This window comes from Somniosus microcephalus, chromosome 1 (genome assembly GCF_052327205.1).
Source record: "Somniosus microcephalus isolate GS21.2 chromosome 1, FLI_Smic_1.0, whole genome shotgun sequence".
Lineage (NCBI taxonomy): Eukaryota > Metazoa > Chordata > Chondrichthyes > Squaliformes > Somniosidae > Somniosus > Somniosus microcephalus.
This window is the reverse complement of record NC_140987.1, coordinates 449973781-450001215: the sequence shown is the minus strand read 5'-3', so window position 1 is coordinate 450001215 and position 27435 is coordinate 449973781.

Below are 27435 nucleotides of genomic sequence, written 5' to 3'. Positions count from 1 at the left end.
ATTTCCCCTGAACCAACAAGACAGTTCTTCAGCATAAACTCAGTGCCCCCTGTGTGCTCCCCGTGGGGAGCCAGGTCTGAAGGGAACGGAGGAGTAAGTGTTACAGTGCAGTAGCTGACTTCCTCACTGTAGTGTGTGTGCCTTTAAGTCAGAACTACTTTTACAGCTCCTGTATACTGTAGTACCGGCAGTGACCACACCTGTATATAAACTTTGCGCATGCCTCTGTACCCCCAGTCTTGAGACTACCCTCCTCCAGTAAAGACCTGTTTATTGTTAATTTACAGCATTCGTGTGATTATTGAATAACAGCATATCCTCAGAATCACGGATCTAACAGTGGCGACGAGTGTCGATTCGAATCTACCTGCAACATTAAAAAAAAGTCGAGGCCAGGAACACGGGCGTCGACCACGAGCAACCGCCCAGCCGTCAGGCAGAGAGTGAACATCGCAGGGGAGGCTGTGGAGAGCCGGGCTTGGTTCCCCAGCCACAACGATCAGCAAGAGACCGACGACAGGTCCAGCGCAGACCCTTCCCGAGCAGCGGCGGCTGGAGCCGACCAACGGCGGAGAGAAAGCCGAGCAGCGTCGACGGGGTAAGACAGAGGGTGAAGCGCGCAGGGCACAGCCGGGGGTTGGACACTGAGCGGCATCGAGAAAAAGAAAACAAACCGGAGAGAGAGAGGGTAAAGAAACAGCCGGGTTCAAGACAGAGTGGCGTCGAAATTTTTTTTTTTAAAAAGAGAAGAACGTGCAGAGCACAAACAGGGCTCATGGGCTGAACATGGTCCGCGGGGAGAAGAGGGAAGAGTGCGGGAGACGCCATTGAGCCGCGGAGAAGAAGGAAGAGCGCGGGAGATGCCATTTTTAGAAGCCGCAGCGGAGAAGAAGGGCGAGCGCGGGAAGGAAGGAAAGCACGGGAGACACCATTTTGTGCCAGCGGAGAAGAAGGGGAAGCATGGGAGACGCCATTTTTGACAGTTAACTCACACCCAGGGATGCCGAAGTGTGGCAGTATCTCTACGTTCGACAATGAAGTCGAAGATTGGGCGAAATATGTGGAATGTATTGAGGTGTACTGCAGGGCAAATGAAGTGCCAGATGCTAATAAAGCACTGGTTTTGTCCAATTCCATGGGTGCAAAAACTTATGGGTTACTGCAAAATCTAATAACCCCAGAGAAGCCGGTGAACAAGAATTTTGAAAGCATAGTAGAAATCCTACAGGACCACTTAAACCCCATACCGCTGCTGATAGCAGAACGATTTAAGTTCCATAAAAGGAACCAACACAAAGACGAAAGCAATGCTGAGTACCTAACGGAACTGCGCAAGCTATCGAAACACTGCCAGTTTAGAGCGGGACTAGCAGATACATTAAGGAACAAGTTTGTGTGTGGGCTACAAAGTGAAGGAAGCCAGAAACGGCTTCTATCAGAAAAGGATCTCATGCTGGACAAAGCTTTCAGTATGGCAGTATCACACGAAGCAGCCGCAAGGGGCGCTGCAGAGATACAATGGAGACCGCAAGAATATGGCACAAATGAAATGTCCTATGGAACAGGGAAGTGCTATTGCTGCGGCAGATCAACACATGACCAGAAAGACTGTTGGTTCAAGGACCAAGTGTGCAGACAGTGTGGGAAAGCAGGACACATAGCAAGAGTCTGCAGGTCTGGGAAGAAAACCAACAGTAAGAAATCTCCACAGGAGTAGTACAAAAAGGTACACCAGGTGATGGACAGTGGTTCAGACGAACAGAAAAGTGACACAGACTCCGGAAGCAAGGAGCTGGGTTGTCTGAAACTACATAAGGTAACCGAAAAGGAAGATCACCAGACTATCTGGGTTACACTCAAGATAGACGGAGTCCAAGTGAAAATGGAATTGGACACAGGATAAGCTCAAACAGTCGTAAATCAAAGAGACTACAAGCGGCTATTTTCACACATACCCTTGAAAGCTACAGAGATTGTCTTGAAGACGTATACAGGGTAAAAAGTCTACCCCAAAGGGAAAATAAGGGTGAAAGTGATATATAAAGGCTAGGAAATACCTAAAATGGATATATATGTATTGCCAGATGGAGGACCACCACTGCTAGGACATGAATGGATCCGAAAGATACAATTAGATTGGCATTCCATACAGGCACTGAAGGTTGAGGCCAAAAAGGATGAAGACGTTACATCTGGACGACTGTCAAAAATGCAAACTGACGCAAAAGAAGTGTTCCAGGAGGGACTCGGAACACTAAAAGGCATAACAGCAACGATTAAAATAGAGGAAAATGCAAGCCCAAAGTTTCTGAAGGCCAGACCAGTGCCTTATGCGATCAGACCAGTTGTTGAAGCAGAGCTGGAAGGGTTGGAACGTTCAGGGGTACTGTCCAAAGTGGACTGGAGCGAGTGGGCTACACCCATCGTTCCTGTAATGAAGAGGTCATTGAGTAATACGCCTGGGGAACCAAAGAAGGTCCGCATCTGTGGGGATTTTAAGGTGACAGTGAACCCAGTCCTTCCACGAATTGAGGATATTTTCGCCTCGCTATCTGGAGGTAAACGCTTCACCAAAATCGATCTAGCCCAGGCGTACTTGCAAATGGAGGTAGAAGAAGCTTCGAAACATTACCTTACGATCAACACTCAAAGGTCTCTATCAATACAACTGGCTGGTGTTTGGAGTAGCCTCGGCTCCGGCTATCTGGCAAAGGGCGATGGATCAGGTCCTGCAAGGGATTCCAGGGACCCAGTGTTATTTGGACGACATCTTGGTCACGGGCGAAAATGACAGTGATCACCTCGCCAACTTGGAGAAGGTGCTCACCAGATTAAAGGAGTATGGACTACAAGCTAATCGCCACAAGTGTGAGATTTTCCAGAAACAGATGTCGTATTGTGGCCACGTCATCGATGAAGAGGGGTTACATAAGTCCCCTGACAAGATTGAGGCAGTAGTCAAGGCTCCAGCACCGGAAAATGTGTCACAACTGAGGTCGTTCCTCGGGCTGGTAAACTACTACCACAAGTTCTTACCAAATTTGTCCACGGTATTACACCCACTGAACACCCTACTGCAAACAGGGGTACCATGGAAGTGGGATGACGAACGTAGATGAGCTTTCCTGAAGTGTAAAGAATTGATCACATCAAAAGAGGTGTTGGCCCATTTCAACCCAGCACTACCAATTCGTTTGGCATGTGATGCATCAGCCTCTGGTATTGGAGCGGTGCTGTCGCACAAATTCCCAGACGGGTTGGTGAGGCCAGTAGCCTTTGCGTCTCGGTCACTAACCTCAGCCGAGTGCAACTACGACCAGATTGACAGGGAGGCCCTCAGCCTAGTATGGGGAGTAAAATAATTCAACCACTATCTGCATGGGCAGAAGTTCACCTTGCTGACTGACCACCAACCACTTGTCTCCATCTTTAATCCTAAGAAGGGCGTTCCAGTGATGACGGCACAGCGGTTACAAAATGGTCCCTGTTTCTAGGGTCGAATCAATATGAGATAGAATATAAAGGCACGAAACAGCATGGGAACGCTGCTGGGCTATCGCGCCTGCCACTGCCTACTGTGGAGGAAGCACCAGCAGTGGACCCTATCGAGATAATTTATTCATCAATAATTGAACGATTGCCAGTAACGAACGCGGATATAGAGAAGGAGACCCACAATGATCCGACGCTGTCTCGGGTATATGATTTGACGGTGAGGAGATGGCCAACACATGGCGACTCACTGTTGCCAGCATTCTCATCCAGAAGAGAACAGCTGTCAGTATGCTAGGGGACAGTGATGTGTGGATCCAGAGTGGTGATTCCAACCAAGTTAAGGGAGAGAGTGCTAAATGAGCTACATGAAGGTCATCTGAGGGGAGTGAAAATGAAAAGCTTTGCTAGGGCTTATGTGTGGTGGCAGGGAATCGATCAACAAATCGAAGACCTAACTAAGAGCTGCTTAGGATGCCAGAAGGTCCAAAATGCACCACCACATGCCCCTCTACACCCGTGGGAGTGGCCCTCCTCTCCATGGCAACGGGTGCATATTGATTTCGCTGGTCCATTCATGGACGCAATGTTCTTAATAGCAGTGGATGCTCATTCAAAGTGGCCTGAGGTGATAAAAATTTCTTCAACCACTACAGAGAAAACGATTGCAGTCCTACGGACCATATTTGCCAGAAAATGTTTGCCAGAGCAGATTTGCTCTGATAATGGACCACAGTTTGTGTCCGACGAGTTTCAAGAATTTATGAGAAGGAATGGGATAAGGCATTACACATCCGCCCCGTATCATCCAGCCACAAATGGATTGGCTGAGAGGTTCATACAAACCTTTAAGAAGGCGATAAAGGCCATGTGCGGCGATGAAGTTCCACGACAGCATAAGATGGACAATTCCTTATTAGCCTACCGAAACGCGACACATGCAGTTACCAACCAGACCCCGGCCATGATGTTCTTTAACCGAAGGTTGAGATCTCGTCTGGACTTGCTCAGACCAAATGTGCGAAGAAATGTTGGGGACAAACAATTCCAGCACATCAATGTGAAGCCGACAAGGAGTTTCAATGTAGGGCAACCAGTCTTGGCCCGTGACTACCGAACAGAGAAATGGCAACCCAGAACGATATGTACAAGGCAGGGGCCATTAATGTACACAGTGGATGTCGGGGAGAACATTGTGTGATGCCACGTCGATCAGATCTTAGCGTCACAGGAACGCGTCAACCCCATGTCTCGAGTACCTGGGGATGAACCCGACATACCGGTAGCATCTACTTCAGACCCAGTAGCAGTGGAACCCGATGAACTACCCGATGAAACGGGGTCAGAATCGCCTCTGCACCAAGAACAAGAACCTCCGGAAAGGCGCTATCCCGAAAGGGTCAGGCAGCCGCCCCAAAGACTGAATCTATAAATGGACTTTTGTTGTGTATTGTACATGTTAAAATGTAATTGTTATTTGAATATTAGGGGTACTACTAATCTAAAAGGGGAGGAATTGTAGTGTATGTGCCTTTAATTCAGAACTACTTTTACAGCTCCTGTATACTGTAGTACCGGCAGTGACCACACCGGTATATAAGCTTTGCGCATGCCTCTGTACCTCCAGTCTTGAGACTACCCTCCTCCAGTAAAGACCTGTTTATTGTTAATTTACAGCATCCGTGTGATTATTAAATAACAGCATATCCTCAGAATCATGGATCTAACACCCACCAGCACTCGGAGCACAGCTCTCCCACTCGGTGCACAGCTCTCCCACTCGGTGCACAGCTCTCCCACTCGGTGCACAGCTCTCCCACTCGGTGCACAGCTCTCCCACTCGGTGCACAGCTCTCCCACTCGGTGCACAGCTCTCCCACTCGGAGCACAGGATCGGTGGATTCAGCCCTACTGTTCATTAACATTCGAAATCTCACTGACACTTCAACACTGGGGAATGGAACATTGCGCGCCCCCTTATCTTAGTGCGGAGCCATCGGAATAACTTAGTGCCACTGGCTTGCGCTGCTTCTGATTAAGGGGCCGGATTCATTCCAGTACAGCAACAACAACAACTAGCATTTATACAGCGCCTTTAAGGTAGCAAAACACCCCAAGGCGCTTCACAAAAGGATTGACACTGAGCCTCAGCAGGGGATGTTAGGACAGGTGAACAAATGCTTGGATAAAGAGGTAGGTTTTAAGAAATGTCTTAAAGGAGGAGGGAGAGGCAGACAAGTTTAGGGAGGGAATAGCGGATCTTAGGGCCGAGGCTCTACCCATGATATAAAGGTGCTGTTTAAAAGGTAATGGTCCAGAAATTCGGGTCGGGGGCTTCCCGTGGGTGTAAGCCCCCGACCTGCACTTACCTAGTGCGCTGGTTGTTGTGCTGTGGGTCCGCGTGGGATTCCGATCCTGGGCCTGCTCCAACTGCCGGCGCGCAGTGCTTGTGTATCCCAGGGGCGCAGTTAGTTCGAAGCGTCCCCTGGGATCACGTGGGCCATGGAGAGCCAATCAGAGCAGGGAACCTGTATTCATAGATTTGACAGGATGAATACAGTTCAGCCCCAAAACATCACTAAAACTTCAAATAAATTTAAAAAAAATCACATTTTTAAAATAACTATAAATTACATAAAATAACTATTTTAAACAATAATTTAAATTTTTGAAAAAATTAATTACAGTTTCTAACAGGGCTAAAAATAAACTTACCTTTCTTTAAAGTATTTTAAAATAATAAAGCTGTGGAAAAAATGTTTTAATTTTACCTAATTCACCTTGTTAAAAACGTAGCTCCTGGAGACTTACCCTCCCGGAGAAAGCTGCAAAAAAATCGGAAGTTCCATGCGTACGCGCTGCCTCTCCGGCACACGCGTTCCACCTGTGAACCCCTCCCTTTAAGGGAACGGAAGTTCCGGTTTCCTGCGCTTGCGCAGTACATGCACGAAACCGGCACTTTTGTTGGGCCTACGCATGAGTACCCAGCGCATACTCACCCGTGGAGACCCGAATTTCTGGCCCGATAAAATTGAGAAAGTGACAGAAGTGAGTGAGCAAGGTGGTTGGAACACTTCCATTGTTCCAATGCAGAACATATTAGTGGAAATCCCAGTCCAGTAACTAGAAGAATGGGGAATGTACTGAACTTGTGAAGAAATAAAGGCCAACAGTGAAATAGCCATTGAAAAGTCAGGGCACGAAGGGAATCACGGGATCTGGAGATAGGGTGGGAAAGTGGATTTGAGGGAGAAGTTCAGCCATGATCTCATTGAACGGCGGAGCAGGCTCGGGGGGGCGTGTGGCGGAGCAGGCTCGAGGGGCCGTGTGCCAAAGCAGGCTCGAGGGGCCGTATGGCCGACTCCTGCTCCTAATTCTTATGTTCTTGTGTTTTAACATGGGAATGCTCATGAGGCGCCTCTCCTGGGTGAAATGTACCTGAGAGTCCTTGAAGAAACGAGCATAGAAGTAGGGGATTTCGGTGTCTGAGATTTTTCGCAGCTCATTGCCCACAGGGGCTAGTACAGAAGACTGAACAATAGCGAATGCTATCCCAATTGTTTAAAAGGTTCTGACTATTCATGGGAATCAATGCCTTGTCTATCGATAGCGACCTCTCTTACAAAGGAAGCAATTCAAGTCTATCCGCTGAGAAAAAATCCATGTCAACCTTATAAACGACAGGTCATGGAGGTTAGATGCAACAGATTATCTGGCTGCAGTGTTGCTGATATATACAGCTTTCAGTGAATATTTGATGCGTTCCTTTGCAAGAAGCTCCTGGACAAAGTAGAAGACCACAACAAGAACAACAACCGCTTGTATTTATATAGCACCTTTAACATAGTAAAACATCCCAAGGCGCTTCACAGGAGCGGTCAAAGAGGTCAGTTTTAAGGAGCATCTTAAAGTAGGAGAGAGAGCTAGAGAGGCGGAGAAGTTTAGGGGGGGAATTCCAGAGCTTAGGGTTTAGACAGCTGAAGGCACGGCCACCAATGGGATGCGCAAGAGGCCAGATTCGGAGGAGCGCAGAGATCTCGGAGGATTGTGGGGCTGAAGGAGATTACAGAGATAGGGAGGGGCGAGGCCATGAAGCTATTTGAAAACAAGGATGAGAATTTTAAAATAGAGGCCTTGCTCAGTTGGGAGCCAGTGTAGGTCAGCGAGCACTGGGGTGATGGGTGAACGGGACTTGGTGCGAGTTAGGACATGGGCAGCAGAGTTTTGGGATGAGCTCAAGATTATGAGGGGTGAAAGGTACAACTCACTGTTGCCATATTAAGGTACGGATGCTGATGCACTCTTAAGTATCTTCTTTCTCTCTGCTATTTTAGCGGAGGTGTTAACACATTGAAAATAAATTTGCACCCTCATGAGATCAATTACGAAGTCTTGAAGTAAATAATGAACTCATTAGATAGTTTGGCACAGGGAGTAATTACCAGTGGTAACAGATCAGTACTGCTATGAACCAATTTGAAGAGAGCACTATAAGTAGAACATCTAAAATCACATGTTAAAGTATATTGTGTGGAAGAGTGGAATGCATACAATTCAAAGCGATATAAAGATTTAACAACTGCTTGATGAATAGTGACAAAAATGTAATGAGCTATAATTTGCTGTAGCACAGCATTTAACTTGCCCTTGCACATTAACGGTTTCAATTTTTTTGCGTGGCACATTGATAACGTCACAGTGAGGGAAACCGGGCATCTGGGACCTGAGTGAACAGGAAAAGCAACTGGGTATCTCCCTAACCAATCAGATTGAAGGATTGTGAAATTAACAGCCTAAGGACTGAGAAGGCAGCGTAAATTAGAGAGGGTGAATTCAATGTCAAATCAGGTATAGAAAGAGAAATAAAGAGAGGGGAAGAAAGATTGGATTAAGAGAGAGAGAGAGAAAAAAGACAGCAAAGAAAAGCAAAACTTTTTTTATTTTAAAGTTGACATTTTGAAAATCTCTAACAAAATTAAAACCTGAAGGCATGAGACTCCATACTTGTAATAGTTAATTTTCAGTGCCAGAGAGGTTGATTGTAAGTAATTAACACTTATCACATCGTTAAAAGGATACTTGGACTGAAATTTGTATTATTCGTTCCTGGGATGTGGGCGTCGCTGGCAGGGCCAGCATTTATTGCCCATCCCTAATTGCCCCTTGAGAAGGTGGTGGTGAGCCGCCTTCTTGAACCGCTGCAGTCCGTGTGGTGAAGGTGCTCCCACAGTGCTGTTAGGGAGGGAGTTCCAGGATTTTGACACAGCAACGATGAAGGAATGGCGATATATTTCCAAGTCAGGATGGTGTGTGACTTGGAGGGGAACTTGGAGGTGATGGTGTTCCCATGTACCCACTGCCCTTGTCCTTCTAGGTGGTAGAGTTTGGGGTTTGGGAGATGTTGCCAAAGAAGCCTTGGCGAGTTGCTGCATTGCATCTTGTAGATGGTACACGCTGCAGCCACGGTACGCCGGTGGTGGAGGGAGTGAATGTTTAAGGTGGTGGATGAGGTGCCAATCAAGCGAGCTGCTTTGTCCTGGATGGTGTTGAGCTTCTCGAGTGTTGTTGGAGCTGCACTCATCCAGGCATGTGGAGAGTATTCCATCACACTCCTGACTTGTGCCTTGTAAATGGTGGAAAGGCTTTGGTGAGTCAGGACGTGAGACACTCGCCGCAGAATACCCAGCCTCTGACCTGCTTTTGTTGTCACAGTACAGTATTTATGTGGCTGGTCCAGTTAAGTTTCTGGTCAATGGTGACCCCCAGGATGTTGATGGTGGGGGATTCGGCTATGGTAATGCCGTTGAATGTCAAGGGGCAGTGGTTAGACTCTCACTTGTTGGAGATAGTCATTGCCTGGCACTTGTGCGGCGCAATTGACAAGAATTAACTTCCTGTGGCGAGTTTAGTTGTGTCTACTGCGCAAATACAGCAACTTTAAGCCACTCAATGCACGTCGATGGTGAGGCAGACGGCGAGATGCTGTTATCATGAAGCTAACGGCAGAGCGGCACAACTCGGACAACAACATCTGGATTTCTGCGTATACCTGCGAATCTGCCCCTCGCCCAAAGTCGCTGAACCTTTCACAGATAAATAACGGTGACTCCGTTAGCCTCACCATTATTTTGACAGCAAATTATGGCCCATCGTTGGGAAAGTTATTGTAAAGCATGTAAGTGCTGAAATAGAAAGGCTGCATATAGTGACACCACTATTCCTGACCAGAACGGAGATGATTGGGTAATTCCCCCGTCAATCACACCTGGAGTGACTGCGATTGATTTTACGTACATAATTTGTATGAATAAGAAAAAGAAAGACTTGGATTTATATAACGCCTTTCACGACCACCAGACGTCCCAAAACACCTTACAGCCAATGAAGTACTTTTTGAAGTGTAGTCACTGTTGTAATGTAGGAAACATGGCAGCCAATTTGCGCACAGCAAGCTCCCACAAACAGTAATGTGATAATGACCAGATTATCTGTTTTTTTAGTGATTGAGGGATAAATATTGGCCCCAGGACACCAGGGAGAACTCCCCTGCTCTTCTTTGAAATAGTGCCATGGAATTGTTTACGTCCACCTGAGAGAGCAGACAGGGACTCAGTTTAAAGTCTCATTCGAAAGATGGCGCCTCCGACAGTGCAGCACTTCACTGGAGTGTTAGCCTAGATTTTTGTGCTCAAGTCTCTGGAGTGGGACTATGACCCACAGCCTTCCAACTCAGAGGAGAGGGTGCTACCAACTGAACCACAGCTGCCACTGATTATGCAACTATCCCCCACTCACTGCATTTTGCTGGAGAAATAATCCTGCTTTTATCGGGAGACTTTTCTGTAGTTTCAGTCATGAGATCTGAGACACTGTAAAGTAAAAAGCACAAGTCCTGCCCCACTTCCAACTCATTGGCTGACACAGTGATGTCAATATTCACTCTGAAATGGGGGGCAAGCATCAGGGCTCAAGACACGATCAGCCACGTCCAACAGGGGGCAGTGCTCAGGGAGAGCGCCTCACAGAACCATGAACACGAAGCCTGTGATTTTCCATCCAAGGGGAGCTCCCTGCGATCACCACTCCCCACCGGGAGCCCTGGACTGTGGAATCATTTGCCCAAACATTGAGGCTTTGCCATATAGTCTTGACGCTAATTGAAAAGGCAAATAGAACGTACTGACGAATAAATAGATTCAGAGAATAACGGTACATTTCCACAACCACAGTGGCTTCAGCTTGAGGGCACTGAAGTTGCTGCTTGTAGTGAAAATGCACTCCAGGTCTAAGAATGCGATTCCGCTATTCTATAAATCACTGTGTCCAATTTTTGTTCAGCTTTCTTACAAATTGGCATTGAGTCAGTGAAGAGAATTCAACAAAGGGCAACAAGGACAATTCCCACATTCTAGATCAATGAGGAGAGCTGAAGGGTGCTTAATCTGTTCTCAATGGCAAAAAGAAAAGATTATGAGAGCAAGGCAGCTACAATTTTAAACCCATGAAGGGGATTGAGCAGCTGCATAAACTGGAACTTTGTGTAGAATTTAGAAAAGAAGACAGGGACCACGATTGTAAAGCAAACAATGCATAGCCTCAGGCCCCAAATTGGAGAGCACCTCGAATCCAAATATTAGGCCAGGATCGCGACTTCAAGTACCCTTCAGCGCTGACCCCACTAGAGTATGCTGATCAAGCAAGGGCACCTAATCTGCACGGGGTTGGCAAGCACCCTCACCATGAGGGGTGCATTTTGGATGACCGCCTTGCCCCACAGGCTAGAATTACCTTGTCCCTGGGTGGGGGTGCCAGATTCCCACCTCCTCGACAAAGCAGCGGATCATGGCTCCAGCAACCTCCTGCCTTGGCTCACTCTCACCTCTGGGTCAGAAGGTTGTGGGTTCAAGTCCCACTCCAGAGACTTGCACGCAGAAAAATCTAAGCTGGAACTCCAGTGCTGTACTGAGGGAATGCCGCACTATTGGAGCTGGCACCCTTAGATGCGACATTAAACTGATGTCCCCCTGCCTGTCTGTTCTCGTGGCTTGATTGTACATTAACGATCCAATGGCACTATTTTGAAGAAGAGTAGGGGAGTTATCCCTGGTGTCCTGGCCAATATTTATCCCTCAACCAACATCATAAAAATCAGATTATCTGGTCATTATCACATCGCTGTTTGTGGGAGTTTGCTGTGTGCAAATTTGTTGCCACTTTTCCTACATTACAACAGTGGCTACACTTCAAAAGTACTTCATTGGCTGTAAAGCATTTCGGGATGTCCTGAAGTCGAGAAAGGCGTTATATAAATGCAAGTCTTTCTTTGTCTCTTTTTATCAGGGCATCATTCGAAACACAACTGTTCAGTGATGTACGTGGGTTCAGGTTCAAGCCCGGCATGGCACCCCATTGGTTCCCACTGGCACATTTCAGGAGGCCATTCACTTCCTTCAACTGCTGCATGCCTTGTGATGGTGTTGCCATAATGGTGTAAGGTAGGGAATGCTTTATTGGAAAATGTCACTAAATTCTAATATTACATATACTCGGGAAATATCTTCTCTGCTTTAAACACAGTTTCAGTTATCTCAAATAGAGTGTCTTTCCTCAACCTTATTTGAGATCATTTTCAAAAAAAGAGTTAGATTTTGAAATAAGCAGAGAGCCTCTAAATACTAATCTGCATTTGCTGATAGTTAGAGAATGTAAACATTCTGGCTATTGACACCTTAGACATACAGAGAGACAGAGAGAGAGAGAGAGAGAGAGAGAAGAGAAAAAGAGATAAAAAAGACACTGGAGATCAACACTGGGTAGAGTAGAGCAGGAATAACAACAGAAAATGCTGGAAAAACTCAGCAGGCCAGGCAATATCCGTGGAGAGAGAAACAGAGTTAATGTTTGAGGTCAAAACCCTTCTTCAGAACTGAGAAAAAGGCAGGAAATTAAACAGATTAAAAGGCTAGTTTGGGGGCTGGGAAATGGGGGAGGGGATGAAAGAACAAAAGGGAAGGTCTTAGAGGTGAAGAGACATTAAGAGATATTCAAGATGAGACGAGATGGTAATAGGACAGGTAAAGAGACGAAAGATGGCGCTAGATTAGATGTGAAATGCGCTGGCAGAGTGAGAGACAGCTGCCATGTGGGAGAGAAAAAAAGGAACAGGCACAAACCAAAGGTGTGGATAAAAAATACATAAAAATATAATAGGAGGAACAGCACCTCATCTTCTGATTAGGCAACTTACAGCCTTCCGGACTCAATATCAAGTTCAACATTTTCAGATCATAACCTCGGCCCCTATTATATTTTTATATATTTTTTATCCACACCTTTGGTTTGTGCCTTTTCCTTTTTCTCTCTCTCACATGGCAGCTGTCTCTCACTCTGCCAGCGCATTTCACACTTCATCTAGAGCCATCTTTTGTCACTTTACCTGTCCTATTACCATCTCGTCTCACCTTGAATATCTCTTAATGTCTCTTCACCTCTGCCAGACCTTCCCTTTTGTTCTTTCATCCCCTCCCCCATTTCCCAGCCCCCAAACTGGCCTTTTAATCTGTTTCATTTCCTGCTTTTTTCTCAGTCCTGACGAAGGGTTTCGACCCGAAACGTTGACTCTATTTCTCTCTCCACGGATGACTCCTGGCCTGCTGAGTTTTTCCTGCCTTTTCTGTTGTTATTTCGGATTTCCAGCATCCGCAGTATTTTGCTATCGTATCAGAGTAGAGCAGGTGATCAGCGCGCCAGAGATTAAAGGTTGAATGCAATACACGTTGGCCATATTTGCGATTCTGTGGATCGAATTGTTGGATAAAGTAAGTAGGAGGGCAGCTTTAACAATGTAAGTACACTACTCACCTCCAGTGTCTGAGGTTCCAGTCTCCTGTTCCACACGTTAAATGTTTTTTCAGCTCAAAAATAGAGGGGTCATCTTATATATGGGTCAATTTATATAGCATATACATGTGTTAGAATTTGTTGACACTTCCCAAAATGGAAATCAATACCTTAGACCGTTGTGGGAACAGCCATCACAAGGAACTGAAGTGGTTCAAGAAGGTGGCCCATCACCACCTTCTCAGGGGTATTAGGAATGGGCAACAAATTTGGCCTTGAGGGTATCATCCACATCCCAAGAATAAATTTACCAAAAGGAAAAAAGACAGCAAAACAACAGTAGAAGTGGCATTCTAAGAAGGTAGAATTCAAACATGTGCAGATGTAACTCTTGAAGTTGCCTGAAAATTGAGATGAGAGAGAGAGAGAGAGGAAACGAGAGAAAGAAATAATGGAAAACAGACATAAATGCAAAAGAGGGAGGAACAAAAATAGAGATAATTACAGGAAACTAAGCTCTGGAATATCCTCCCTAAATCTCTCTGTATCTCCACTTCTTTTTCCTCCTTTAAGATGCTCCTTAAAACCTACCTCTTCGACCAAGCTTTTGGTCACCTGTCCTAACATCTCCTTATGTGGCTGGGTGTCATTTTTTTTTAGCTAACATCCTTGTGAAGCACCTTGGGATATTTTATTATGTTAAAGGCGCTTGGCCCAGAACTTCGGGTCTCCACGGGTGAGTACGCACGGGGTACTCACCCGTAGGCCCGATGGAAGTGCCAGTTTCCTGCATGCACTGCACATGCGTGGGAAACCGGCACTTGCGTTCCTCTGAACGAAGAGGTTCAGAGTTCGAACGCGTGTACAGGGGAGGCTGCGCTTGCGCATCGAACTTCGGTCTTTTTTCCAGGTTTCTCCGGGAACGTAAGCCTGCAGAAGTTAGAAATGTAAAAAGCAGGCGTAAGGCCTACTTTTTACAAGGTAAGTGGTGAATTAATTAAAATTAAAACATTTTTTCCACAGGTTTCTTATTTTTAAATACTTTAAAGCAAGGTAAGTTTATTTTTACCCCCCTTTAGAATATAAAATTATTTTTTTCAAAAATTTAAATTATTGTTTAAAATAGTTATTTCATGTAATTTATAGTTTATTTAAAAAATGTGATGATTTTTAAAAATTTATTTGAAGGTTTACTGCTATTTTGGGGCCGTAGTATTTATAAGCCTTGACAGCACTTCCTGTCAGACTTATGAATGGAGCATTCCCTGCTCCGATTGGCTGCCCATGGCCCACATGATCCCAGGGGACGCATCGAACTAACTGCGCCCCTGGGATACGCAAGCACTCTGCGCCGGCAGCTGGGCCAGGCCCCGGATCGGAATTCCACGGGGGCCCAGAGCTCAACGGCCGGCGCGCAAGGTAAGTGCAGGTCCGGGGCTTGCACCCGCAGGAAGCCACCGACCCGAATTTCTGGGCCAAGTTGTTTATGTTGTTGTTGAAACAGAGACTCAATTTTGTTTAATTTTTGTCCATGAGTAATGCCATGTGAGGTCAACTACTGTCATAAATATTTACTCTTGCTCACTTTAGAATATTGAATTGGTCTTCCAGCATTATTACAGTAAACTGTTTAAATGAATTAAGACAGGCTGGAGGCACATAGATTTATATTCTGTGCTTTGTAGAATACTATGATTTCCTGGCTTTTTAAAATTATGAGTAAAAGTGGCCATCTGGATATGACGCTTATCCATCTGCCAAGAGAACTTAATCACAACATAATCATCACCAACTCCTTTAAGTAGGGCAGATATTTACATGCCGTCTTTCGGATGAGATGTTAAAACCAAAGCTGGGTCTATTCTCTCAATGGACGTTAAACATCCCGTGGCCCTATTTCGAAGAAGAGCAGGGGAGTTCTCCCCGGTGTCCTGGGTCAATATTTATCCCTCAACCAGTCTCAGTAAAACAGGCTACCTGGTCATTGTCACTTTGCTGTCTGTGGGAGCTTGCTGTGCGCAAATTGGCTGCCGCGTTGCCGACATTGCAGCAGTGACTACGCTTCAAAAAGTACTTCATTGGCTGTAAAGCGTTTTAGGACATCCGGTGGTCGTGAAAGGCACTGGAGAAATGCAAATCTTTCTTTCTTTATGCAACGAGTGAATAAACCAACTTGTTTCCATGAGCGTGCCTCATAAATCTTTACTCTCAATTTTTCCCAGTGAAATGTTGACTGCCCCTGGCCAACATGGAGCACGATATTTCACAGCAATCTCCGTAAGGTTCCCCCAGCCCTTCAGGACTCTGCATCTTGCCGCAATGGCTGGTCTGTGTCCCAGTATTTGCTTTTACTGAGAGGCTGCTCCCTCCTCCTGCTGGGAGAAACATTACAAAGATTGACAAAAAAATGTCAGTCAATTAATTCTTTTGCTTTCTCAGCGTCGAGAAGATGTACCCAGAGTGGTCTGGAAGGTAGGATTGAGATGGCGGAAAATGTCCGAGGCGCCTGCCTGGCCTCGCAGGTGAACGAGACATTGCAGGCGTGCTGTCCCATCCACTGAGCTTACTAATCTGCCCTAGGTCCCCACCTCTTCACACTATTTGTGGATGATAAGGACCAAGTAAAAGAAGTCATTTGTATTTGCATATCGCTTTTCATACTCTCAAGACGTAGCAAAAAAAATCACAATCAGTGAAGCGCAGTCATGTAGTGGTTTTGCAGGCCAATCACGCACAGCAAGATCCCACAAGGCCATAAAATGATGACTGGCTGGTGGTGTTGGCTGAGGGAACAATGTTGACAGGGCAACAGGATCCCACATTTAATCTTTAAGACTTTTTTCACGAAGATTAAGCAATTCAATTTATTGCTTCAAACTTGCTAATTTTGAAAAGGTCGAAGCCCTTGATGAAGTCTCCTACAGCCCTGTCCTGAGGGAGCGCTGCACTGTCACAGGGGCCGTACTGAGGGAGTGCTGCACTGTCAGAGGGGCGGTACTGAGGGAGCTCAGCACTGTCACAGGGGCCATACTGAAGGAGTGCTGCACTGTCAGAGGGGCCGTACTGAGGGAGTTCTGCACTGTCAGAGGGGCGGTACTGAGGGAGTGCTGCACTGTCACAGGAGCCGTACTGAGGGAGTGCTGCACTGTCGGAGGGGCGGCACTGAGGGAGTGCTGCACTGTCGGAGGGGCGGTACTGAGGGAGTGCTGCACTGTCGGAGGGGCGGTACTGAGGGAGTGCTGCACTGTCAGAGTGGCAGTACTGCAGGAGTGCTGCACTGTCGAAGGGGCAGTACTGAGGGTGCGCTAAACTGTCAGAGGGCGGTACTGAGGGAGTGCTGCACTGTCAGAGGGGCAGTACCGAGTGGGCGCTGTACTGCCGGAGGGGCTGTACTGAGGGATTGCCGCACTGTCGGAGGGGCAGTACTGAGGGAGTGATGCACTGTCGGAGGAGCAGTACTGAGGGAGTGCTGCACTGTCAGAGGGTCAGTGCTGAGGCAGCGCTGCACTTTCAGAGTGGTAGTACTGAGGGAGTGCTGCACTGTCGGAGGGGCAGTACAGAGTGAGCGCTGCACTGTCAGAGGGGCAGTACTGAGGGTGTGCTGCACTGTCAGAGGGTCAGTGCTGAGGCAGCGCTGCACTGTCGGAGGGGCAGTACTGAGGGAGTGCTGCACTGTCGGAGGGGCAGTACTGAGGGAGTGCTGCACTGTCAGAGTGGCAGCGCACTCCCTCAGTACAGCCCCTCTGACAGTGCAGCGCTCCCTCAGCACTGGCCCTCCGACATCGTAGCCCTCCCTCTGACAGTGCAGCGCTCCCTCAGTACGGCCCCTCCGACAGTGCAGCGCTTCCTCAGTACAGCCCCTCTGACAGTGCAGTGCCCCCTCAGCACTGGCCCTCCGACATCGTAGCCCTCCCTCCGACAGTGCAGCGCTCCCTCAGTACGGCCCCTCCGACAGTGCAGCGCTCCCTCAGTACGGCCCCTCCGACAGTGCAGCGCTCCCTCAGTACTATAAAAGCTCCCACCTGACAGCTGATCACTTTCCTCAGGCAGAAGCTGTTGCTCAGTCCATTCCCAGCACAGATTCTGCAGGCTTCAAGTCTTTCCAGCAAAATCTCCATCCAGTGTCACCTCATTGGAAGAATACTCTCACCATTGACAGATTCCTTTTATCATCTCTACTTCACCTGCCATCTATTCCATCAACACGGGTGCCCTTTATACTCTCTCACCTTGGTCCTCAGAATCTGGTCATGAGGAGCAACACCAGCAGCACCACCAACAGCACCAACCTTCTCCGCAATCACCTGATGTTGCGCAGGACACAGGGCATCAGCACCTGAGCACATTGCTGCCCGGGAGGTCAGGAATGGCCTCACCATGGCCAGATTTACTTCACTTGACATTGTACACCCTGGCTGCCACATGATGCGCCAGGTTGGCACCACTCTACACCAACACCACAAAGCATTCCTACAATGCCCAAGCCATTCCTTTCACACTTGTTAGATCCGTGATTCTGAGAGTATGATGTTTTTCAATAACCACACGGATGCTGTAACTTAACAATCAACAGGTATTTACTGGAGTAGGGTAGTCTCAAGACTGGGGGTACAGAGGCATGCGCAAGGCTTATATACATGTGTGGTCACTGCCGGTACTACAGTGTACAGGAGCTGTAAATGTAGTTCTCTCTTAAAGGTACATACACTACAATTCCTCCCCTTTTAGATTAGTAGTACCCATAATATTCAAATAACAATTAACACTTTAACATGTACATTAAACAACAATAGTCCATTTATAGATTCAGTCTTTGGGGCGGCTTCCTGATCCTTTCGGGATACAGGTAGACTACCCTTTATCCGGACTTCCGAAAACCGAAACCCTCTAAAAACCGAAGGTTTTTTCGTTCAGCGTAAGTCGTGCGTACAAACGAAAAAACCTTCGGTTTTTAGAGGGCTGCGGTTTCGGAAGTTCGGATAAAGGGTAAGTCGTGCGCATGACCCCCCGCCGACCCCCCCGTGGACCCCTTCGGCCCCGACAACTGCCGACCCTGCCAGCCCCGACAACCGCCGACCCCGCCAGCCCCGACAACCGCCAGCCCCGACAACCGCCGACCCCCCCGCGGACCCCGCCGGCCCCGACAACGGCCGACCCCGCCAGCCCCGACAACCGCCGACCCCGCCAGCCCCGACAACCGCCGACCCCCCCGCAGACCCCGCCGGCCCCGACCCCCGCCGACCCCGATTGACTTACGCTGAGCATCAGCGTAAGTCGTGCGCACGACCCCCCGCCGACCCCCCCGCGGACCCACCTTCCGAAATCCGAAATTCTCCTTTATCCGAAACTCAGCTGGTCCCGAGGTTTTCGGATAAAGGATAGTCTACCTGTAGCGCCTTTCCTGAGATTCTTGCTCTTGGTGCGGAGGCGATTCTGGCCCCCTTTTCATCGGTTTGTTCATCGGTTTCCACTGCTACTGGTTCTGAGGTAGATGCGACCGGTATGTCGGGTTCATCCCCAGGTACTCGAGACATTGGGTTGACTCGTTCCTGTGACGCTAAGATCTGATCGACGTGGCGTCTCACAATGTTCTCCCCGACATCCACTGTGTACATTAATGGCCCCTGCCTTGTGCATATTGTTCCAGGTTGCCATTTATCTGTTTGGTAGTCACAGGCCAAGACTGGTTGTCCTACATTGAAGCTCCTTGTTGGCTTCTCATTGATGTGCTGGAATTGTTTATCCTCAACATTTCTTCGCACATTTGGTCTGAGCAAGTCCAGACGAGATCTCAACCTTGGGTTAAAGAACATCATGGCCGGGGTCTGGTTGGTAACTGCATGTGTCGCGTTTCGGTAGGCTAATAAGAAATTGTCCACCTTATGCTGTAGTGGAATTTCATCGTCGCACATGGCCTTTATCGCCTTCTTAAAGCTTTGTCCGAACCTCTCAGCCAATCTATTTGTGGCTGGATGATACGGGGCGGATGTGTAATGCTTTACCCCATTCCTTCTCATACATTTTCGAAACTCTTCGGACACAAACTGTGGTCCATTATCAGAGCAAATCTGCTCTGGCAAGCCATTTCTGGCAAATATGGTCCGTAGGACTGCAATCGTTTTCTCTGTAGTGGTTGAGGACATTTTTATCACCTCAGGCCACTTCGATTGAGCATCCACTGCTATTAAGAACATTGAGTCCATGAATGGACCAGCGAAATCAATATTCACCCGTTGCCATGGAGAGGAGGGCCACTGCCATGGGTGTAGAGGGGCATGTGGTGGTGCATTTTGGACCTTCTGGCATCCTGAGCAGCTCTTGGTTAGGTCTTCGATTTGTTGATCCATTCCCGGCCACCACACATAAGCCCTAGCAAGGCTTTTCATTTTCACTCCCCCCAGATGACCTTCATGTAGCTCATTTAGCACTCTCTCCCTTAACTTGGGTGGAATCACCACTCTGGATCCACACATCACTGTCCCCTGGCATACTGACAGCTGTTCTCTTCTGGATGAGAATGCTGGCAACAGTGAGTCGCCATGTGCTGGCCATCCCCTCACCGTCAAGTCATATACCCGAGACAGCGTCGGATCATTGCGGGTCTCCTTCTCTATATCCGCGTTCGTTACCGGCAATCGTTCAATTATTGACGAATAAAATATCTCGATAGGGTCCACTGCTGGTGCTTCCTCCACAGTAGGCACTGGCAGGCGCGATAGCCCATCAGCGTTTCCATGCTGTTTCGTGCCTTTATATTCTATTTCATATTGATTCGCCCCTAGAAACAGGGACCATCTTTGTAACCGCTGTGCAGTCATCACTGGAACACCCTTTTTAGGATTAAAGATGGAGACAAGTGGTTGGTGGTCAGTCAGCAAGGTGAACTTCTGCCCATGCAGATAGTGGTTGAATTTTTTTACTCCCCATACTAGGCTGAGGGCCTCACTGTCAATCTGGGCGTAGTTGCGCTCGGCTGAGGTTAGTGACCGAGACGCAAAGGCTACTGGCCTCTTCAACCCGTCTGGGAATTTGTGCGACGGCACCGCTCCAATACCATAGGGTGATGCATCACATGCCAAATGAATTGGTAGTGCTGGGTTGAAATGGGCCAACACCTCTTTAGATGTGATCAATTCTTTACACTTCTGGAAAGTTCGTCTACGTTCATCATTCCACTTCCATGGTACACCTGTTTGCAGTAGGGTGTTCAGTGGGTGTAATACCGTGGACAAATTTGGTAAGAACTTAAGGTAGTAGTTTTCCAGCCCGAGGAACGACCTTAGTTGTGACACATTTCCCGGTGCTGGAGCCTTGACTACTTCCTCAATCTTTTCAGGGGACTTATGTAACCCCTCTTCATTGATGACATGGCCACAATATGAGATCTGTTTCTGGAAAAATTCGCACTTGTGGCGATTAGCTCGTAGCCCATACTCCTTTAATCTCATGAGCACCTTCTCCAAGTTGGCGAGGTGATCACTGTCATTTTCGCCCGTGACCAGGATGTCGTCCAAATAACATTGGGACTTTGGAATCCCTTGCAGGACTTGATCCATTGCCCTTTGCCAAATAGCCAGAGCCGATGCTACCCCGAACACCAGCCGGTTGTATTGATAGAGACCTTTATGAGTGTTAATCGTAAGGTATTGTTTCGAGGCTTCTTCTACCTCCATTTGCAAGTACGCCTGGGCTAGATCAATTTTGGTGAAGCGTTTACCTCCAGATAGCGAGGCGAAAATATCCTCAATTCGTGGAAGCGGATATTGTACCGTGTGAAGGACTGGGTTCACTGTCACCTTAAAATCCCCACAGATGCGGACCTTCTTTGGTTCCCCAGGCATATTACTCAACGACCTCTTCATTACAGGAACGATGGGTGTAGCCCACTCATTCCAGTCCACTTTGGACAGTACTCCTGAACGTTCCAACCCTTCCAGCTCTGCTTCGACAGCTGGTCTGATCGCATAAGGCACTGGTCTGGCCTTACGAAACTTTGGGCTTGCATTTTCCTCTATTTTAATCGTTGCTGTTATGCCTTTTAGTGTTCCAAGTCCCTCCTGGAACACTTCTTTTGCATCAGTTAGCATTTTTGACAGTCGTCAAGGTGTGACATCGTCATCCTTTCTGGCCTCAACCTTCAGAGCCTGTATGGAATGCCAATCTAATTGTATCTTCCGGATCCATTCACGTCCTAGCAGTGGTGGTCCTCCATCTGGCAATACATATATGTCCATTTTAGGTATTTCCTGGCCTTTATATATCACTTTCACCCTTATTTTTCCTTTGGGGTAGACTTTTTGCCCCGTGTACGTCTTCAAGACAATCTCTGTAGCTTTCAAGGGTATGTGTGAAAATAGCCGCTTGTAGTCCCTTTGGTTTATGACTGTTAGGGCTGATCCTGTGTCCAATTCCATTTTCACTTGGACTCCGTCTATCTTGAGTGTAACCCAGATAGTCTGGTGATCTTCCTTTTCGGTTACCTTATGTAGTTTCAGACAACCCAGCTCCTTGCTTCCGGAGTCTGTGTCACTTTTCTGTTCGTCTGAACTACTGTCCATCACCTTGTGTACCTTTTTGTACTTCTCCTGTGGAGATTTCTTACTGTTGGTTTTCTTCCCAGACCTGCAGACACTTGCTATGTGTCTTGCTTTTCCACACTGTCTGCACACTTGGTCCTTGAACCAACAATCCTTCTGGTCATGTGTTGTTCTGCCGCAGCAATAGCACTTCCCTGTTCCATAGGACATTTCATTGGTGCCATATTCTTGCGGTCTCCATTGTATCTCTGCAGCGCCCCTTGCGGCTGCTTCGTGTGATACTGCCATACTGAAAGCCTTGTCCAGCGTAAGATCCTTTTCTGATTGAAGCCGTTTCTGGGTTCCTTCACTTTGCAGCCCACACACAAACTTGTCCCTTAACGTATCTGCTAGTCCCGCTCCAAACTGGCAGTGTTCCGATAGCTTGCGCAGTTCCGTTAGGTACTCAGCATTGCTTTCGTCTTTGTGTTGGTTCCTTTTATGGAACTTAAATCGTTCTGCTATCAGCAGCGGTGTGGGGTTTACGTGGTCCTGTAGGATTTCTACTATGCTTTCGAAATTCTTGTTCACAGGCTTCTCTGTGGTTATTAGGTTTCACAGTAACCCATAGGTTTTTGCACCCATGGAATTTAACAAAACCAGTGCTTTCCTAGCATCTGGCACTTCATTCGCCCTGCAGTACACCTCAATACGTTCCACATATGTCGCCCAATCTTCGACTACATTGTCGAACGTAGAGATACTGCCACTCTTCGGCATCCCTGGGTGTGATTTAACTGTCAAAAATGGCGTCTCCCGCGCCTCCCCTTCTTCTCCGCTGGCACAAAATGGCATCTCCTGCGCTTTCCTTCCTTCCCGCGCTCACCCTTCTTCTCCGCTGCGGCTTCTAAAAATGGCGTCTCCCGCGCTCTTCCTTCTTCTCCGCGGCTCAATGGCGTCTCCCGCGCTCTCCCTTCTTCTCCCCACGGACATTGTTCAGCCCTTGAGCCCTGGCTGTGCTCTGCGCGTTCTTTTTTTTTTTCTTGTGCGCCTTTCCCGTTTCTGCCGCTCGGTCCTGAACCCGGCTGTTGCTTTACCCTCTCTCTCTCCATTTTGTTTTTCCTCGACGCCGCTCGGTTTTCAACCCCCGGCTGCGCCCTGTGTGCTTCACCCTCTGTCTTACCCCATTGACGCTGCTCGGCTTTCTCTCTGCCGTCGGTCGGCTCCAGCCGCCGCTGTCCGGGAAGGGTCTGCGCTGTACCTGTCGTCAGTCTATTGCTGATCGTCGTGGCTGGGGAACCAAGCCCGGCTCTCCACAGCCTCCCCTGCGATGTTCACTCTCTGCCGGATGACTGGGCGGTTGCTCGTGGTCGACGCCCGTGTTTCTGGCCTCGACTTTCTTCCACCGCCCTCCCGGAGTGAATCCTCGAAGGGAAATGCAGAGTTGCAGGTAGATTCGAATCGACACTCGTCGCCACTGTTAGATCCGTGATTCTGAGAGTAATATGTGTTTCAATAACCACACGGATGCTGTACTTAACAATCAACAGGTATTTACTGGAGTAGGGTAGTCTCAAGACTGGGGGTACAGAGGCATGCGCAAGGCTTATATACAGGTGTGGTCACTGCCGGTACTACAGTATACAGGAGCTGTAAAAGAAGTTCTCCCTTAAAGGTACACACACTACAACACTCACCACCATTGCTGGAGGTATCGTTATAGAAACATAGAAACATAGAAGATAGGAGCAGGAGTAGGCCATTCGGCCCCTCGAGCCTGCTCCGCCATTCAATGAGATCATGGCTGATCATCTAAATTCAGTACCCTGTCCCTGCTTTCTCCCCATATCCCTTGATCCCTTTAGCCTTAAGAAATATATCAACTCCTTCTTGAATATATTTAATGAATTGGCCTCTACTGCCTTCTGTGGTAGAGAATTCCACAGGTTCACCACTCTCTGGGTGAAGAAATTTCTCCTCATCTCAGTCCTAAATGGCTTACCCCTTATCCTTAGACAGTGACCCCTGGGTTTGGACTCCCCCACCATCGGGGACATCCTTCCTGCATCTAGTCTGTCTAGTCCTGTTAGAATTTTATAAGTTTCAATGAGATCCCCTCTCATTCTTCTAAACTCCAGCGAGTATAAGCCCAATCGACCCAATCTCTACTCATACGTCATTCCTGCCATCCCAGATATCAACCTGGTGAATCTTCGCTGCACTCACCATTCACTGCAACTCACTAAGCCACTTCCAAAGGTGCACACAGATCTGTTGAAGTGTGTTGAAAATAAAGTTTTTTATGTTTGACAGCACATTAACGGAAACTTTACATAAACTTTATATAAACATTGGGTAAAACACCAAGTGGCTAACCTTGTGAATCTATATGTGTGACATCTTTCTTTTCCCCATGCTTCTACGAGGTGCTACCCCTGTGGCTTCAGTCGAGGTAGAGGCAGCCTGCTCACTGCCCTGCTGCCAAGGTGCTGGAGAGCATCTTGCTGCACATCAGTGGGGCCATAAGGACCCACGTCTATGCTGACATCCCTCCTAGAGAGGAGGTGTATGAGCCTCTGCCATCTAATCTCCATACATCGCCATCTATTCTCCATAGATAGCCATCTATTTGCCATAGAGACCATGTGCTCCTGTGAGTGGTAAATTAGCTGCTTCATGTAGGTGTCCATCCTATCCATGGAGGAGCCTACAGTCATCATCGCCTGTGACACGGTGGTGCTCATGTTGGAGATGGACTCCTCTATTCTCTGAACATTTGCAGATATCACGCTCGCAAATCCTGTCAGAGCCCCCTGCACTTCTTCCTGCACCTCCAGGATCGCCCTCTTTCTGGATGGCCCCCGAGGCTCAGTGTCTGCATTACAGCTGAGCAGAGCTGGGAGTGTCCTGCGCCCTCTGGCGAGGCGTCTCCACTGCTGTCCCTGTCTCCACCATCTGCTGTTGCTCACTTGTGAGACACCAGGTGACAACACTACTCCAGCGCGCGTGGGACCTACCAAGGTGTGCGTCTCTGCGCTGGTGCTGGGTGCGCTTCCGTCTGGTGACGGTGCGCCCTCAGAGGCTGGAGGCTCCTCTGAGGAGTCATCTTCCTCTTCCTCCTGGACAGTTGCGGGGTTGGCGGGGTGCTGACATCAGTCCCCATATGAGTGACTGATGTATGCCATGTAGCTGTATGATATATAATTCTGTGACCAGGTTGCTGAGATGTCCCCCTCTCTCCATCTCCCACCTCCAGCTGCTCGGCGACTCCAGATATTTCTAAAGCAGCCTCCTCTACTGGTGTAAGGTTTGCAAATGATGGAGGGCCACCACCAGTTCTCCCCCTCTCCCTCTTATTTTGGGCTCTCTTTTCCTGCAAGGTGGGAAAGAAGAGAAGGTTGAGTGAGAGTGATGGAATGTGTGTAAGGAATGGATGGGTTAGATCTTTAGAGGGAGACTATGATGGAGTGGGGTGTCAAAGCCAAGTGGCCTCCTTGTGTGTGTTAGTTGGTATGATTGCACTAGGATGAAGGTGAGTGTGAGGGGTGGCTAGTGAGATGGGGAGGAGATAATGTAGCTAGAGAGAGGGGGACAGGTGGAGGTTCAAGGTAAGCTGGTGTGAGTAAGGATGTGCAGGAGTAGGGTTGGGAAGGCAGAGTGATGGAGATGTGATGAGAGGCACAGCAGGATGAGGTTGAGTGTGGACTTTTACTCATGTTTCCTGATCTAATGAGATCATTGAAATGTTTGTGGCACTGCACCCAGATCCTCCTGACCACATCCCTGTTGGTGACCTCCTCTGCAATCTCCAACCAGGCTGTTTTGTTCTCCTGGGGCGGTCTCTTCCGCCCATGGGAAGGGAAGAGGACCTCCCTACGTGCTCTGACCCCGGCTGAAAACGCGTCATGAATGACATCACCAGACCCGCTCCATTTCATTGGGCCGGTTAACACACAGGGTGGGGCTTAATAGGCTCTATTAATGTAAAGTCGTTCGGTGGAGCGGGATGGAGCCAGCAGCGGGGTCGTGACCTGCCATGGCCACTGCTCAAACCGGACCCGCCCAGGTAGGGAAAATTTCAGCCTGTATAACTTAATGTACGTTAATCAGATACCCCGGAACTAGTCCTCGGCTAGATCAGTATTGTCCAATAGAAATCTCTGACTAGACACAGATGTGGCACTTCGACACGTTTTTAGCCACATGCACTCATTTTAGTTGAAAATGCCTCATACTCAATCCAGCTAAATGTACTTCATGTGTGTATATTTACTGAACAAACAGCCAGCATCCTTCAGTAACCAAAGAAGTAAAAAATACTTGCATTTCTATAGCGCCTTTCACAATCACCGGACGTCCCAAACTGCTTTACAGCCAATGAAATACTATTTTGAAGTGGAGTCACGGTTGTAATGTAGGAAACGCGACAGCCAATTTGCGCACAGCAAGCTCCCACAAACAGCAATGTGATAATGACCAGATAATCTGTTTTAGTGATGTAGTTTGAGGGATAAATATTGGCCTAGGGCACCGGGGCTAACTCCCCTGCTCTTCTTCGAAATAGTGCCGCAGGATCTTTTACATCCACCTGAGAGAGCAGACGGGGCCTCGGTTTAACGTCTCATCCGAAGGACGACACCTCCGACAATGCAGCACTCCCTCAGCACCGCACTGGGATTGTCAGTCTGGATTTTTGCTCTCAAGTCTCTGGAGTGGGACTTGAACCCACGACCTTCTGACTCAGAGGCGAGTGTGCTACCCACTGAGCCAGGGCGACACACAAGGTAAATCCCACACAGCGATCAAAAAAAACCCCGCACACTCTGCTTTTCACCTTGCCACCAAATGCACAAAAAATGGCTAAAGTTCACACACACAAGCCGGGCAAATAGGAATATCGACATCACAGACCCAATGACGGGGTCTATTAGACACATTTATTTAACAATCAGAAATGCAATTAGAACATAAGAACATAAGAAGCAGGAGCAGGAGTCGGCCGATTGGCCCCTCGAGCCTGCTCCGCCATTCAATAAGATCATGGCTGATCCAATCTTGGCCTCAACTCCACTTTCCAATTAGGCACATCTGGATTCCCAATTAGCCACATGTGGCTAGTGGCACATTTATTGGGCATCACTGCGCTGGAACAGCTTCACTGCACCTGTACATCCAATTGGTTGCCCTTTGCTCACGAGCGTACGGTAAAGTCTACAGCAGTACTGATTCTTTGAAGAAATCGGCTCTTGGCCTGGGAAAGCCGGTTATGCAACGCACATTCCATTGGAACAGATTGGAGATCAGATACACACAAGACCGGAGAGATAAGTCATTAATCATCCATCCCAGCCGATGTTAATACAAGTCCACGGTGAGAATGGAGGCACGTTTCGTGCCACGTAAAGTGTAAAATTGGTACCCTGTACACCACTGTGAATATTCACAGAACAGATAAAAATTGGCAAAATGATGCTGTACTGTACACTTGCATGTCCTTAAAGGGGTAGGGCATCTAAACCCAAATCATCCAAACTGGGTAAAAATCTAGATTGCTTGGAACTTTTAAAAATTTGCTCCAGTGCTAATT